Consider the following 17,005-nt stretch of genomic DNA (forward strand, 5'->3'; position numbering starts at 1 on the left):
CTGAAGAGTTTTTACCAGAGCCCACAACAGAGAGGTGGATTGAAATTGCTGACAAGTTTCAACAGATATGTCAGTTTCCCAACTGCTTGGGCGCTGTGGACGGGAAACATTTCCGCATTGTAAAGCCAGCTGGATCGGGATCGGAATATTTCAATTACAAGAAATATTTTTCAATTGTCCTCATGGCCATCGCTGACGCGGAATACAAATTTATTGCGGTTGATATTGGGGCCTATGGCCGCTCCAATGACTCTCAAGTTTTCAAACTGTCTGCCATGGGGCATAAACTGTATGGAAACACCTTCCAGTTCCCACCACCTACCGCTGCCGCAAACATCTGGTCCACCTATGCCATTTGTCTGTGTAGGGGATGAAGCCTTCCAGCTGTCAGAACACCTTTTGAAACCGTACTCTAGCAGAGGATTGACAATACCAAAACACATTTTTAATTACCGCCTCACAAGAGCAAGAAGAATGGTTGAATGTACCTTTGGTATTCTGACAGCCAAATGGCGGGTCCTATTGACTGCGATCAACCTCAAGACAGAAACTGTGGACGAGGTGATCAAAGCGTGCGTGGTACTCCACAATTTTGTTATCTGCAAGGAACCCATTTCCATTGAGGACACCTCTGAAGAAACCACCTTGCAAGATTACCATGACATTACCACTAGAAGTTCTGTGACGGTTTCAGTGATGAGGGACAATTTTGCACAATACTTTATGTCACCTCAAGGCAGAGTACACTGGCAGGATGACAGAGTGTGAAAGATTTGTGCCCTAACCAAACTTGTGTACCTTCTGTACCAACAGTATATACCTTTGCCAACCAAAGTTGGCTATCTTGTCATGGTCTCTATTTTTAGCTTTAGGCCACAGGTGTGTACCTGGTTGTGTTTTATGCAAAGTATTTCACCTTTTAACAAAAGTTGTGTACATTGTTAGGAAATCACCAACAATAAACACAACTTTTTAGGTGAAATACTTTGCTTCAAACACAACCAGGAACACAACTGTGGCAAAAAGCTAAAATTTACCCACAGTTATATACCTAGTTTTGAATACCATTTCACCTTTTAAATACCCTGTATTTAACCTTTTTCGCCGCAGAAAGAAATGACAGACAACCAGTGTAAAATAATTTAACTTTTATTGAAAAATGTTTTTTTTAGTAAACTTTTTTAAAATTTTAATAAACTTGTTTAATAAAGCTTTGAAACCATAAAACTGGTCATTTTTATTTAAATACACACATTATAAATCTGTGCAGTGTGTGGTGGAAATACTGCTGGAGGGGCTGCGGGACACTTCGACACTGGGAGTGTGGAGAGAGGACTGGGATTGTGGTGGGGAAGGAACAGTTAGAGGTGAAGGTGTGGAAAAAACTACAGAATGGGTGGACATGTGGGAAGCAGAAGAGGTGGTGGGTGGTGGAGTGGAGGGTTGGGCAGGGACTGTAGGAGCAGATGATGTTGATGGCAAGTTGTATGGGGAAGGAGTTTGGTACGGGGCAGGTTGCTGGAAGTGGGGAGATGTCTGGTACGGGGCAGGTTGCTGGAAGTGGGGAGATGTCTGGTACGGGGCAGGTTGCTGGAAGTGGGGAGATGTCTGGTACTGGGGAGGTTGCTGGTACTGGGGAGTTTGCAGGTACTGGGGAGGTTGCTGGTACTGGGGAGGTTGCTGGTACTGGGGAGGTTGCTGGTGCTGGGGAGGTTGCTGGTACTGGGGAGGTTGCTGGTGCTGGGGAGGTTGCTGGTGCTGGGGAGGTGGATGGTATGTAATAGGAGGGGGAGGATGGAAAGTGGCTGGAGGGGGTGTAGATGTAATAGGAGGGGGAGGATGGAAAGTGGCTGGAGGGGGTGTAGATGTAATAGGAGGGGGAGGATGAAAAGTGGCTGGAGGGGGTGCAGGTGGAGGAACTACTGTGGTGGGAGAAGGAGGTTGGGAGGTAACTTGCTGGAGAGCAGCGTGGCATGAATGCATTACATGCATCTGCTGGGCAGGAGAGAGCGTTTCCATGCGCTCCACAACAGACCTGAAAAAGGTGTGGTTTGGCGAAGATCTTGCTTCTGAATGCATGGTTTGCAGAAGTGTCTTCACCTCCAGAATGCTGTAGTTGATCTGCTGAAAGCCTGCGGAGATTTGCTCTGACAAGACTTTTAGACAGTTCTGGAAAGATGCATTCAGATGCAAGAACTCTGGCGCATAAGTCTTTTCCTGACCCCTCTGCCGCTGCCACCCAGTACCCGCAGGTGTACTAGAGGTGGCAGGGGCAGAAGGGTGGGGTAAAGGGAAAGCGATCTCCTCACCAGCAGCTTCATGTAATGTAGGCGGCCACGATGCTCCTGTGCTGGTGGATGGGACAGATGGGTCGAATGTGTGGGAAGGCTGGGAAGGTGCAGATGTACCGGGGCGGTCGAAGTGTCCCTCGGTGCTGGTCTCCTCAGGGATCGCCTCAGAAGGGTCCAATCGTGCAGGTTCCCGAGTGCTGCTCACCGTGCTGTGGAATAAAGAGAAAAAAAAACAATTAAAATAGTGACATGGTATGGCCCTGGCTGAAAAAAAAAGGTTACATCTAAACATTTTTTTGTCACATGTGGTGTGTAATATTTACCTTCTGGTGAGCATTGTCTCCCGGAGGAACGACAGGGCTCGTGCGTACTTGTACTTGCTCCTGCATCCTCCAGATCCACTCGGGGCCCGCATCTCTTTATTGAACTCCTTCTTGAAACGATCCCTCACAGACCGCCACCGCTTCACAATTCTCTCCCCTGAAACGAGAAAGGACAAAGTGGTTAGTATACAACATCAGTGTTTCCCAAACTCCAGTCCTCATGGTCCCCAGGGGTCATGTTTTCAGGATTTCCAAAGTAAATAGAAATCCTGAACACATGATCCGTGGGGACCACGAGGACTGGAGTTCGGGAAACACTGGTTTAAATCAAGCAACCGGTACTGTATATACTTACGCTCTTTAATCTGGGCCCGAGCTTCGAGGTCCTCCCAGCGGTCCACAAGGAGCGAACAGATTTCCTCCCAGAGTCGTTGGGTAACGATCAGGTCAGCGTGGCGGCGGTCAGCCATATTCCAGAGCGGCTCCCTTTCTCTGACGAGATCGATGAGGTGGTCCACATCAATCCCTCCATACTCACCGTCAGAGTCGGGAGCACGCTGTGAAGGCTGTTAAAGAAAAAGACAAAAATAACATAATTAGCCTCCACAAAAGAAATGAAATAAAAAGTGCAAAAAAAACAAAGCAAAAATATTTATACTTACACGCTGGTGACCGCCGCGTTGCTGTCGCCGACGACCCTGGGAGGCACTGCGAGGACCTCTTGGCCGAGCACCAGATTGGGAAGACTAGAGAAAAAAACAAAAAATGTTATGTCTTTGGATGTAGGCATTTGTTTGCTGTGTGTGGTCTGCAGAACATTGTTTTCTATGTGTTGTGTGTAGTGTGATGTTGTGTTTCTGCGTTTGATGCAAAAAACTTACCAATTGTGAGTCCACTCCAAGTGTCTGTCCACCCCTTCCTTCTTCTTCTGGGAGCTCCTCTTCATCTTGTGATTCCTGTTTTGAAATAAAAGGCAATGAATACACATATATTACAGAGATGATGGATTTTTTAAATAAAAACTTACCGTCAAACGCTGACGATGCGAGGGAGGGCTCCCAGAAGCTGTGCTGTCTTCCTCATGGCCAGACTCCATGGCTGTGGGTGGTGTTTCTGCTGCTGCATCTATTGGGCGGCTGTTGAATAAAGAGAAACAAAGGGCCAATGAATATCTTGATATTCCATAGCCCTAGTTTGGAGGAATAGGGGATTTGATAATTACCGTCTCTCATCTGCTGCTGGACTCCCCTCCCGTTGTTCAGCATGCTGCTCCATTTGGGGTGGTGCTGATGATCCTGCTGCTGCAGATGTCTGCTGCCTTCTCCTGCTCCTGGTTCTTGGCTTGGGTGGCATGTTGGGTGTGGCTGAGGGTCCCATTGTCTTGCTTTTATATATGTCCTGTGGGCAGAGCTACTGAGCATGCTCAGACCAAAGAAGCCGGATCCGGCTGTCGCCGGATCAGGTGCATTGCGGCGCTCATAGGCTTTCATTGTGTCCGGCTTTTTCGCCAGAGACAAAAAACGTTACAGTAGCCGTTTTTTCCAGACGCCGGATCGCGTCACATTGCCGGATCCGGCGAAAATCGGATAAAACGCATTGCCATCCGGCTCGATCCGGCTCTAATGCAAGTCAATGGGGGGGAATCCGGATCCGGCATTGCATTTCGCCGGATCCGGTTTTAGTCAAAAGCGCCGGATCGCGCCTGACGCCGAAAACCTGATGTGTGAAAGAGGCCTAAGCCAACAATATACGTTTGTGATCAAAATAAAGAAAAGCCACATGTTTATGCCCGGGATCAAAACAGGGAACTTTCAGGAGGATGGCAAACAGGACAATCACTACACTACAGTAACCAGACAAGAGCATTTACTGTGGTCATGGCAAGCATTAAAGATCAAGCACTCATTGTCAAAAGCACTAGTTTGCAAGAGGAACGCTGTGTTTCTGCCCAGTTTCGAACTGAGGACCTTTCGCATGTAAAGCAAACGTGATAACCGCTACATTACAGAAACCAACCGATTCAAACAAGCAAAAAATGCTGTGGTCATGGCAAGCAATAAAGAACAAGCACTGAAAGTCAAAAAGATCGTTTTCCAAGAGAAAAAGCTGTTTTTCTGCCCAGTTTCAAACTGGGGAACTTTCGCGTGTGAGGAAAGCATGATAACCGCTACACTACAGCAACCAGATGCAACCGCTTACTGTGGTGTCAACAAGCAATCGAGATCAAGAACTGAAAGTCAAAAGCTTGGATACCAAAGGGTAACAGCGTGTTTCTGCCCAGTTTCGAACTGGGGACCTTTCGCGTGTTAGGCGAACGTGATTACCACTACACTACAGAAACCGGCTGTGGAAGGTTACTGTGGTCATGACGAGCCATCGAGAACAAAGACTCAACGTCAAAAGCTTTAATATCAACACCTAATGTCATGCTTCTATCCAGTTTCGAACTGGGGACCGGTCGCGTGTGAGGTGAACGTGACAACCACTACACTTCAGTAACTCCATGCAAAGCTAAAGATGTTTAAACATGCTGAAATGAACTTGAAAAAGAAAAAAACATCCAGCCAAAGTCAAGAGGTCTTCCTCTATGTCTGAAGACAGGACAAAATGCATTTTGCAACACAGGAACCTTTCATTTGTCAGGCTATTGGAGAAAAAGAACAAACAGGGAAACAAAACCATGCTCCACAAAACAATCTCATGCCTTTGTCCAAAAGCCAAAAAGAAAAAGCACCTACATGCCTGCTTTTGCACCTTGATCCTATCAGGTGTTACTTGAATTAGGAACACTTAGACACTGTCAAAAACACACATGCTTGCCAAAAGCAAAAACGGGTAGAAATAATCACATTGGTAAAAGTAATGCTCATTAAACCAGCAATAGAATATGCTAACTAAGGCTAATTAAGCCAACAATATACGTTTGTGATCAAAGCAAAGAAACGCCACATGTTTCTGCCCGGGATCAAAACAGGGAACTTTCAGGAGGATGGCAAACAGGACAATCACTACACTACAGTAACCAGACAAGAGCGTTTACTGTGGTCATGGCAAGCATTAAAGATCAAGCACTCATTGTCAAAACCGCTAGTTTGCAAGAGGAACGCTGTGTTTCTGCCCAGTTTCGAACTGAGGACCTTTCGCGTGTAAAGCGAACGTGATTACCGCTACACTACAGAAACCAACCAATTCAAGCACGTAAAAAATGCTGTGGTCATGGCAAGCAACAAAGAACAAGCACTGAAAGTCAAAAAGATCGTTTTCCAAGAGAAAAAGCTGTGTTTCTGCCCAGTTTCGAACTGGGGACCTTTCGCGTGTGAGGCAAATGTGTTAACCGCTACACTACAGAAACCAGATGCAAGCGCTTACTGTGGTGACAACAAGCAATCGAGATCAAGAACTGAAAGTCAAAAGCTTGGATACCAAAGGGTAACAGCATGTTTCTGCCCAGTTTCGAACTGGGGACCTTTCGCGTGTTAGGCGAACGTGATAACCACTACACTACAGAAACCATCTGTGGAAGGTTACAGTGGTCATGACGAGCCATCAAGAACAAAGACTCAACGTCAAAAGCTTTAATATCAACACCTATTGTCATGCTTCTATCCAGTTTCAAACTGGGGACCGTTCGCGTGTGAGGTGAACGTGACAACCACTACACTTCAGAAACTCCATGCAAAGCTAAAAATGTTTAAACATGCTGAAATGAACTTGAAAAAGAAAAAAACAGCCAGCCAAAGTCAAGAGGTCTTCCTCTATGTCTGAAGACAGGACAAAGTGCATTTTGCAACACAGGAACCTTTCATTTGTCAGGCTATTGGAGAAAAAGAACAAACAGGGAAACAAAACCATGCTCCACAAAACATTCTCATGCCTTTGTCCAAAAGCCAAAAAGAAAAAGCACCTAGATGCCTGCTTTCGCACCTTGATCCTATCAGGTGTTACTTGAATTAGGAACACTTAGACACTGTCAAAAACACACATGCTTGCCAAAAGCAAAAACGGGTAGAAATAATCACATTGGTAAAAGTAATGCTCATTAAACCAGCAATAGAATATGCTAACTAAGGCTAATTAAGCCAACAATATACGTTTGTGATCAAAATAAAGAAAAGCCACATGTTTCTGCCCGGGATCAAAACAGGGAACTTTCAGGAGTATGGCAAACAGGACAATCACTACACTACAGTAACCAGACAAGAGCGTTTACTGTGGTCATGGCAAGCATTAAAGATCAAGCACTCATTGTCAAAAGCGCTAGTTTGCAAGAGGAACGCTCTGTTTCTGCCCAGTTTCGAACTGAGGACCTTTCGCGTGTAAAGCGAACGTGATAACCGCTACACTACAGAAACCAACCAATTCAAGCAAACAAAAAATGCTGTGGTCATGGCAAGCAATAAAGAACAAGCACTGAAAGTCAAAAATATCGTTTTCCAAGAGAAAAAGATGTGTTTATGCCCAGTTTCGAACTGGGGACTATTCGCGAGTGAGGCCAACGTGATAACCGCTACACTACAGAAACCGGATGCAAGCGCTTACTGTGGTGACAACAAGCAATCGAGATCAAGAACTGAAATTCAAAAGCTTGGATACCAAAGGGTAACAGCGTGTTTCTGCCCAGTTTCGAACTGGGGACCTTTCGCGTGTTAGGCGAACGTGATAACCACAACACTACATAAACCGGCTGCGGAAGGTTACTGTGGTCATGACGAGCCATCGAGAACAAAGACTCAACGTCAAAAGCGTTAATATCAAAGCCTAATGTCATGCTTACATCCAGTTTCGAACTGGGGACCGTTCGCGTGTGAGGCGAACGTGATAACAGCTACACTACAGAAAGCAGATGCAAGCGCTTACTGTGTTGACAACAAGCAATCGAGATCAAGAGCTGAAAGTCAAAAGCTTGGATACCAAAGGGTAACAGCGTGTTTCTGCCCAGTTTCGATCTGGGGAACTTTCGCGTGTTAGGCGAACGTGATAACCACTACACTACAGAAACCGGCTGCGGAAAGTTACTGCGGTCATGACGAGCCGTCGAGAACAAAGACTCAACGTCAAATGCTTTAATATCAACACCTAATGTCATGCTTCTATCCAGGTTCGAACTGGGGACCGTTCGCGTGTGAGGTGAACGTGACAACCACTACACTTCAGTAACTCCATGCAAATCTAAAGATGTTTAAACATGCTGAAATGAACTTGAAAAAGAAAAAAACATCCAGCCAAAGTCAAGAGGTCTTCCTCTATGTCTGAAGACAGGACAAAGTGCATTTTGCAACACAGGAACCTTTCATTTGTCAGGCTATTGGAGAAAAAGAACAAACAGGGAAACAAAACCATGCTCCACAAAACAATCTCATGCCTTTGTCCAAAAGCCAAAAAGAAAAAGCACCTAGATGCCTGCTTTCGCACCTTGATCCTATCAGGTGTTACTTGAATTAGGAACACTTAGACACTGTCAAAAACACACATGCGTGCCAAAAGCAAAAACGGGTAGAAATAATCACATTGGTAAAAGTAATGCTCATTAAACCAGCAATAGAATATGCTAACTAAGGCTAATTAAGCCAACAATATACGTTTGTGATCAAAATAAAGAAAAGCCACATGTTTCTGCCCGGGATCAAAACAGGGAACTTTCAGGAGGATGGCAAACAGGACAATCACTACACTACAGTAACCAGACAAGAGCGTTTACTGTGGTCATGGCAAGCATTAAAGATCAAGCACTCATTGTCAAAAGCGCTAGTTTGCAAGAGAAACGCTGTGTTTCTGCCCAGCAGGGCTGCCATTAGGAATTTCAGGGCCCCATACTGTAAAAATGTTTGGACCCCCTTGAGACTCCGTCCAGGCTCCACCCCAGCCCTGCCTCCACCCCTCAAGAGTCCCACTACCCACTCTTGGAAAAACTCCACTTCTGCACCACGTCCTCACCAATCACACATTAACATTTCCCAGATCATACATATAGCCAGCAGCTTTTGTTCTGGCCAAAAGAATTTTAAGCCGCCACCACAACAAGGTAGACTCTTTTGGATGAGCTCTACTGTACTGTAACTTATTAATCATTTGTTAAAATACCCAATACTCTGTTTAGGTATATTTTTCTTTTTCTTTAACCCCTTCACTACCAAGGGTGGTTTGCACGTTAACTACCGGGCCCATTTTTACAATTCTGACCACTGTCCCTTTATGAGGTAATAACTCTGAAACGCTTCCATGGATCCCGGTGATTCTGACAATCTTTTCTCGTGACATATTGTACTTCATGTTAGTCATAAAATTTCATTCATATATCTTGCGTTTATTTGTGAGAAAAACGGAAATTTGGCGAAAATTTTGAAAATTCCGCAATTTTCCAACTTTGAATTTTTATGCCCTTAAACCACAGAGATATGGCACACAAAAAACTTAATAAGTAACATTTGCCACATGTTTACTTTACATCAGCACAATTTTGGAACCAAAATTTTTATTTGTTAGTAAGATATAAGGGTTAAAAGTTGACCAGCGATCTCTCATTTTTGCAACACCATTTTATTTTTACGGACTACATCACATTTGAAGCCACTTTGAGGGGTCTATATGATAGAAAATACCCAAAAGTGACACCATTCTAAAAACTGCACCCCTTAAGGTGCTTAAAACCACATTCAAGGAGTTTATTAACCCTTCAGGTGCGTCACAGGAATTTTTTGAATATTTAAAAATAATTAACATTTAACTTTTTTTCACAAAAAAAATTACTTCAGGTTCAATTTTTTTTATTTTACCAAGGGTAACAGGAGAAATTGGACTGCAAAAATTATTGTGCAATTTGTCCTGAGTACGCTGATACCTGATATGTGGGGGGGAACCACTGTTTCGGCGCATGGCAGAGCTCAGAAGGGAAGGAGCGCCGTTTGACTTTTTCAATGCAAATTGGCTGGAATTCTGATCGGACGCCATGTCGCGTTTGGAGAGCCCCTGATGTACCTAAACAGTGGAAACCCCCCACAAGTGACCCCATTTTTGAAACTAGACCCCCCAAAGAACTTATCAAGATGTGTGGTGAGAACTTTGAACCCACAAGGGCTTCACAGAAGTTTATAACGCCCAGGCGTGAAAATAACAAAACATTTTTTTTCCACAAAAATGATATTTTTGCCCCAAAATTTTTATTTTCCTAAGGGCAACAAGAGAAATAGGACCCCAGAAGTAGTTTTGCAAATTGTCCTGAGTAGGCTGATACCCCATATGAGGGGGTAAAACACTGTTTGGGTGCATGGCAGAGCTTGGAAGGGAAGGAGCACCATTTGACTTTTTCAACGCAGAATTGGCTGGAATTGAGATCAGACGCCATGTTGCGTTTGGAGAGCACCTCATGTACGCAAATAGTGGAAACCCCCAATTCTAACCCTAGCCCTAGCCCTAACCCTAACCCTAGCCCTAACCCTAGCCCTAACCCTAACCCTAGCCCTAGCCCTAACCCTAGCCCTAGCCCTAACCCTAGCCCTAATGGGAAAATGGAAATAAATACATTTTTTTAATTTTATTATTTTTCCCTAACTAAGGGGGTGATAATGGGGGGTTTGATTTACTATTTATGGCGGTTTTTATGTTTGGCAGCTGTCGCACGCTAAAAGACTCTTTTTATTGTAAAAATAGTTTTTGCATCACCACATATTGAGAGCTATAATTTTTCCATATTTTGACCCACCGAGTCATGTGAGGTCTTATTTTTTGCGGGACGAGTTAACGCTTTTATTGGTATCATGTTTGGGCATGTGACATTTTTTTATCGCTTTTTATTTCGTTTTTTGGGACGCAGAATGAACAAAAACCAGCGTTTCATGAATTTCTTTTGGGTGGTGCGTTTATGCCGTTCCGGGTGCGGTAAAATTTATAAGGCAGTTTTATTCTTCGGGTCAGTACGGTTACAGCGATACCTCATTTAGGTCTTTTTTTATGTTTTGGCGCTTTTATGCAATGAAAACAATTTTATATAAAAAATAATTATTTTTGCATCACTTTATTCTGCGAGCTATAACTTTTTTATTTTTTCGCTGATGATGCTGTATGGTGGCTTGTTTTTTGCTGGACAAGATGACGTTTTCAGCGGTACCATGGATATTTATATGCGTCTTTTTGATCGCGCGTTATTGCACTTTTTGTTCGGCGGTAGGATAATAAATCATTATTTTTTGCTTCGTTTTTTATTTTTATTTTTTAAGGGGTTCACTTAAGGGGTTAACTATTGGGACAGTTTTATAGGGCGGGTCGTTACGGACGCGGCGATACCAAATATGTGTACTTTTATTGTTTTTGGGTTTTTTTATTTGCAAAAAATGAATTTTTTGGGGAATATTTTTTTTTTTTTTTTTAATTTATTTAGCGATTTTTTTTTAACTATTTTTACACTTTTTTTAATTTTTTTTTTACTTTATTACAATGTCCCAGGGGGGACATAACTGTCCTGTGACAGATCGCTGATCTGTCAGATCACTGTGACAGATCAGCGATCTGTCACAGGCACTGCACAGGCTTCCTCATGCCTGCGCTTTGCAGGCACTGAGGAAGCCAGCTTCCTGCAGGCCCCCGGGGGTCCCCGTCGCCATATTGGATCCAGGGACCTGCAGGGAAAGAGCCCCCCGCAGCAGCACTGCACATTGCGCTGCCGTGGGGGGCTCAGGGAAGCACGGAGGGAGCCCCCTCCCTGCCGATGCTTCCTTTTAACCCCCGGTACACCGCGATCGTGTCCGTGACCGCCCCTGACACATTGTGCCGGGTGTCAGCTATGATAATTAGCTGACACTCGGCCGCGATCAGCGGCGCTCACCACGTGGGCGCCGCTGATCGCGATGACGTAATATTCCGTCCATGGTAATTAGGTCCAGGGTCACATGGACGGAATATTACGTCAATTGTAGGTAAGGGGTTAAGGAAATGAGTCACATACTTTTTTAAAAAATAATTGAAACCAGATTGTGATTTTTTTTATAATCTGTATTTCTGATTGTAGATTATTGTATTGTTTTCTGTACATGTATGAAGCTGTCGGTGGATATCGATCTGCGCTCGGACCGCAGTGCATGGACGGGCCGCCGGTCTCCTGACTAGAACTCAGCAGCCTCACAGCATGTATGAGGATGCAGGCCAGGAGATCGGCGCCCAGTCCATGCACCGCAGTGCGAGCGCAGAACAATCTAATATAGAAAGCTCAAAGTGTGTGTGTGTATGTCCGGGATAGGCATCTGCACTGTCGCAGCTACAGCCACAAAATGTCACACGTCACACGTCTGGACCCGAGAGTGTCCTAGGCTATGTTGTGAGGCAAAATTTTAACCCCGTGCGTTCCAATTCACCAATTTTGCCCCTATCTACATAATGAGGAAAAAGTGTGTGCGCGTCAAGCCCCGCCCCTCATTGTGATGTTATAATGCCCCTATTTGCATACTGGGGAACCAGTGTGTGCGCATCAAGCCCCGCCCCTCATTATGATGTCACTATGGTTGACTATGGGATGGAGGATGTGTGATGGGTATATGGGTACTGGACTATGGGATGGAGGATATGTATGATGGGTATATGGGCATGGGACTATGGGATGGCGGATAATTATAATTTGCTATAACTAACCACAGTTAGTTACTATGCCCGGGCAGCGCCGGGCTCTTCAGCTAGTTTCCCAAATAAAGATGTTTCCCAGTCATATATACCCACTTTCTATTTTTCCATCAATATGGCCGTGTGAGGGCTTGTTTTTTGCAGGACGAGTTGTACTTTTGAATGACATGATTGGCTTTATCAAATAGCGTACTCGAAAATGGGAAAAAAATTCAAAGTGCGTTGAAATTGAAAAAAGTGGAATTCTAGAATTTTTTTGGTCGTCTCAGCAGCCTCCAATCTCCACATGTCAGCAGCCTTCCATCTCCACATGTCAGCAGCCTCCCATCTCCAAACGTCAGCAGCCTCCCATCTCCACACGTCAGCAGCCTCCCATCTCCTCACCTCAGCAGCCTCCCATATCTTCAGCAGCCTCCCATCTCCTCACCTCAGCAGCCTCCCATCTCCACACCTCAGCAGCCTCCCATCTCCTCTCCTCAGCAGCCTCCCATCTCCACACCTCAGCAGCCTCCCATCTCCACACCTCAGCAGCCTCCCATCTCCTCTCCTCAGCAGCCTCCCATCTCCTCTCCTCAGCAGCCTCCCATCTCCTCTCCTCAGCAGCCTCCCATCTCCTCACCTCAGCAGCCTCCCATCTCCTCACCTCAGCAGCCTCCCATCTCCTCAGCAGCCTCCCATCTCCTCAGCAGCCTCCCATCTCCTCACCAGCCTCCATCTCCTCACCTCAGTAGCCTCCCATCTCCTCTCCTCAGCAGCCTCCCATCTCCACACGTCAGCAGCCTCCCATCTCCACACCTCAGCAGCCTCCCATCTCCACACGTCAGCAGCCTCCCATCTCCTCACCTCAGCAGCCTCCCATCTCCTCAGCAGCCTCCCATCTCCTCACCTCAGCAGCCTCCCATCTCCACACCTCAGCAGCCTCCCATCTCCTCTCCTCAGCAGCCTCCCATCTCCACACCTCAGCAGCCTCCCATCTCCACACCTCAGCAGCCTCCCATCTCCTCTCCTCAGCAGCCTCCCATCTCCTCTCCTCAGCAGCCTCCCATCTCCTCACCTCAGCAGCCTCCCATCTCCTCAGCAGCCTCCCATCTCCTCACCAGCCTCCATCTCCTCACCTCAGTAGCCTCCCATCTCCTCTCCTCAGCAGCCTCCCATCTCCTCTAATCAGCAGCCTCCCATCTCCTCACCTCAGCAGCCTCCCATCTCCTCACCTCAGCAGCCTCCCATCTACTCAGCAGCCTCCCATCTCCTCAGCTGCCTCCCATCTCCTCACCAGCCTCCATCTCCTCACCTCAGTAGCCTCCCATCTCCTCTCCTCAGCAGCCTCCCATCTCCACACCTCAGCAGCCTCCCATCTCCACACCTCAGCAGCCTCCCATCTCCTCACCTCAGCAGCCTCCCATCTCCTCAGCAGCCTCCCATCTCCTCACCAGCCTCCCATCTCCTCACCAGCCTCCATCTCCTCACCTCAGTAGCCTCCCATCTCCTCTCCTCAGCAGCCTCCCATCTCCACACCTCAGCAGCCTCCCATCTCCACACCTCAGCAGCCTCCCATCTCCACACCTCAGCAGCCTCCCATCTCCACACCTCAGCAGCCTCCCATCTCCTCTCCTCAGCAGCCTCCCATCTCCACACCTCAGCATCCTCCCATCTCCTCTCCTCAGCAGCCTCCCATCTCCACACCTCAGCAGCCTCCCATCTCCACACCTCAGCAGCCTCCCATCTCCTCTCCTCAGCAGCCTCCCATCTCCACACCTCAGCATCCTCCCATCTCCTCTCCTCAGCAGCCTCCCATCTCCACACCTCAGCAGCCTCCCATCTCCTCTCCTCAGCAGCCTCCCATCTCCTCTCCTCAGCAGCCTCCCATCTCCTCACCTCAGCAGCCTCCCATCTCCTCAGCAGCCTCCCATCTCCTCACCAGCCTCCATCTCCTCACCTCAGTAGCCTCCCATCTCCTCTCCTCAGCAGCCTCCCATCTCCTCTAATCAGCAGCCTCCCATCTCCTCACCTCAGCAGCCTCCCATCTCCTCACCTCAGCAGCCTCCCATCTACTCAGCAGCCTCCCATCTCCTCAGCTGCCTCCCATCTCCTCACCAGCCTCCATCTCCTCACCTCAGTAGCCTCCCATCTCCTCTCCTCAGCAGCCTCCCATCTCCACACCTCAGCAGCCTCCCATCTCCACACCTCAGCAGCCTCCCATCTCCTCACCTCAGCAGCCTCCCATCTCCTCAGCAGCCTCCCATCTCCTCACCAGCCTCCCATCTCCTCACCAGCCTCCATCTCCTCACCTCAGTAGCCTCCCATCTCCTCTCCTCAGCAGCCTCCCATCTCCACACCTCAGCAGCCTCCCATCTCCACACCTCAGCAGCCTCCCATCTCCACACCTCAGCAGCCTCCCATCTCCACACCTCAGCAGCCTCCCATCTCCTCTCCTCAGCAGCCTCCCATCTCCACACCTCAGCATCCTCCCATCTCCTCTCCTCAGCAGCCTCCCATCTCCACACCTCAGCAGCCTCCCATCTCCACACCTCAGCAGCCTCCAATCTCCTCTCCTCAGCAGCCTCCCATCTCCTCTCCTCAGCAGCCTCCCATCTCCTCTCCTCAGCAGCCTCCCATCTCCTCTCCTCAGCAGCCTCCCATCTCCACACCTCAGCATCCTCCCATCTCCTCTCCTCAGCAGCCTCCCATCTCCACACCTCAGCAGCCTCCCATCTCCACACCTCAGCAGCCTCCCATCTCCTCTCCTCAGCAGCCTCCCATCTCCTCTCCTCAGCAGCCTCCCATCTCCTCTCCTCAGCAGCCTCCCATCTCCTCACCTCAGCAGCCTCCCATCTCCTCACCTCAGCAGCCTCCCATCTCCTCAGCAGCCTCCCATCTCCTCAGCAGCCTCCCATCTCCTCACCAGCCTCCATCTCCTCACCTCAGTAGCCTCCCATCTCCTCTCCTCAGCAGCCTCCCATCTCCACACGTCAGCAGCCTCCCATCTCCACACCTCAGCAGCCTCCCATCTCCACACGTCAGCAGCCTCCCATCTCCTCACCTCAGCAGCCTCCCATCTTCTCAGCAGCCTCCCATCTCCTCACCTCAGCAGCCTCCCATCTCCACACCTCAGCAGCCTCCCATCTCCTCTCCTCAGCAGCCTCCCATCTCCTCACCTCAGCAGCCTCCCATCTCTTCAGCAGCCTCCCATCTCCTCACCTCAGCAGCCTCCCATCTCCACACCTCAGCAGCCTCCCATCTCCTCTCCTCAGCAGCCTCCCATCTCCACACCTCAGCAGCCTCCCATCTCCACACCTCAGCAGCCTCCCATCTCCTCTCCTCAGCAGCCTCCCATCTCCTCTCCTCAGCAGCCTCCCATCTCCTCTCCTCAGCAGCCTCCCATCTCCTCACCTCAGCAGCCTCCCATCTCCTCACCTCAGCAGCCTCCCATCTCCTCAGCAGCCTCCCATCTCCTCAGCAGCCTCCCATCTCCTCACCAGCCTCCATCTCCTCACCTCAGTAGCCTCCCATCTCCTCTCCTCAGCAGCCTCCCATCTCCACACGTCAGCAGCCTCCCATCTCCACACCTCAGCAGCCTCCCATCTCCACACGTCAGCAGCCTCCCATCTCCTCAACTCAGCAGCCTCCCATCTCCTCAGCAGCCTCCCATCTCCTCACCTCAGCAGCCTCCCATCTCCACACCTCAGCAGCCTCCCATCTCCTCTCCTCAGCAGCCTCCCATCTCCACACCTCAGCAGCCTCCCATCTCCACACCTCAGCAGCCTCCCATCTCCTCTCCTCAGCAGCCTCCCATCTCCTCTCCTCAGCAGCCTCCCATCTCCTCTCCTCAGCAGCCTCCCATCTCCTCACCTCAGCAGCCTCCCATCTCCTCAGCAGCCTCCCATCTCCTCACCAGCCTCCATCTCCTCACCTCAGTAGCCTCCCATCTCCTCTCCTCAGCAGCCTCCCATCTCCTCTCCTCAGCAGCCTCCCATCTCCTCACCTCAGCAGCCTCCCATCTCCTCAGCAGCCTCCCATCTCCTCAGCAGCCTCCCATCTCCTCAACAGCCTCCCATCTCCTCACCAGCCTCCATCTCCTCACCTCAGTAGCCTCCCATCTCCTCTCCTCAGCAGCCTCCCATCTTCTCACCTCAGCAGCCTCCCATCTCCTCACCTCAGCAGCCTCCCATCTCCTCAGCAGCCTCCCATCTCCTCAGCAGCCTCCCATCTCCTCACCAGCCTCCATCTCCTCACCTCAGTAGCCTCCCATCTCCTCTCCTCAGCAGCCTCCCATCTCCACACGTCAGCAGCCTCCCATCTCCACACCTCAGCAGCCTCCCATCTCCACACGTCAGCAGCCTCCCATCTCCTCACCTCAGCAGCCTCCCATCTCCTCAGCAGCCTCCCATCTCCTCACCTCAGCAGCCTCCCATCTCCACACCTCAGCAGCCTCCCATCTCCTCTCCTCAGCAGCCTCCCATCTCCTCACCTCAGCAGCCTCCCATCTCTTCAGCAGCCTCCCATCTCCTCTCCTCAGCAGCTTCCCATCTCCTCTCCTCAGCAGCCTCCCATCTCCACACCTCAGCAGCCTCCCATCTCCACACCTCAGCAGCCTCCCATCTCCTCACCTCAGCAGCCTCCCATCTCCTCACCTCAGCAGCCTCCCATCTCCTCAGCAGCCTCCCATCTCCTCAGCAGCCTCCCATCTCCTCACCAGCCTCCATCTCCTCACCTCAGTAGCCTCCCATCTCCTCTCCTCAGCAGCCTCCCATCTCCACACGTCAGCAGCCTCCCATCTCCACACCT

The 17,005-nt window shown here is 49.0% G+C and overlaps 5 non-coding genes across 5 annotated transcripts; all 5 read right to left on the reverse strand.

The window, feature by feature from the left end:
* Positions 1 to 4,882: 4,882 nt before the first annotated feature.
* Positions 4,883 to 4,955, reverse strand: TRNAV-AAC (transfer RNA valine (anticodon AAC)). The gene has a single exon. It is a non-coding gene; the product is annotated as a tRNA-Val (tRNA).
* A 768-nt stretch (positions 4,956 to 5,723) lies between these two features.
* TRNAV-UAC (transfer RNA valine (anticodon UAC)) lies at positions 5,724 to 5,796 on the reverse strand. Its single transcript has one exon. It is a non-coding gene; the product is annotated as a tRNA-Val (tRNA).
* Positions 5,797 to 5,893: 97 nt separating this feature from the next.
* TRNAV-CAC (transfer RNA valine (anticodon CAC)) lies at positions 5,894 to 5,966 on the reverse strand. The gene has a single exon. It is a non-coding gene; the product is annotated as a tRNA-Val (tRNA).
* Positions 5,967 to 6,052: 86 nt separating this feature from the next.
* Positions 6,053 to 6,125, reverse strand: TRNAV-AAC (transfer RNA valine (anticodon AAC)). The gene has a single exon. It is a non-coding gene; the product is annotated as a tRNA-Val (tRNA).
* A 768-nt stretch (positions 6,126 to 6,893) lies between these two features.
* TRNAV-UAC (transfer RNA valine (anticodon UAC)) lies at positions 6,894 to 6,966 on the reverse strand. The gene has a single exon. It is a non-coding gene; the product is annotated as a tRNA-Val (tRNA).
* Between the last annotated feature and the right edge of the window lie 10,039 nt (positions 6,967 to 17,005).

This window comes from Dendrobates tinctorius, unplaced genomic scaffold (assembly GCF_039654945.1).
Source record: "Dendrobates tinctorius isolate UK_male_01 unplaced genomic scaffold, ASM3965494v1 ptg000332l, whole genome shotgun sequence".
Lineage (NCBI taxonomy): Eukaryota > Metazoa > Chordata > Amphibia > Anura > Dendrobatidae > Dendrobates > Dendrobates tinctorius.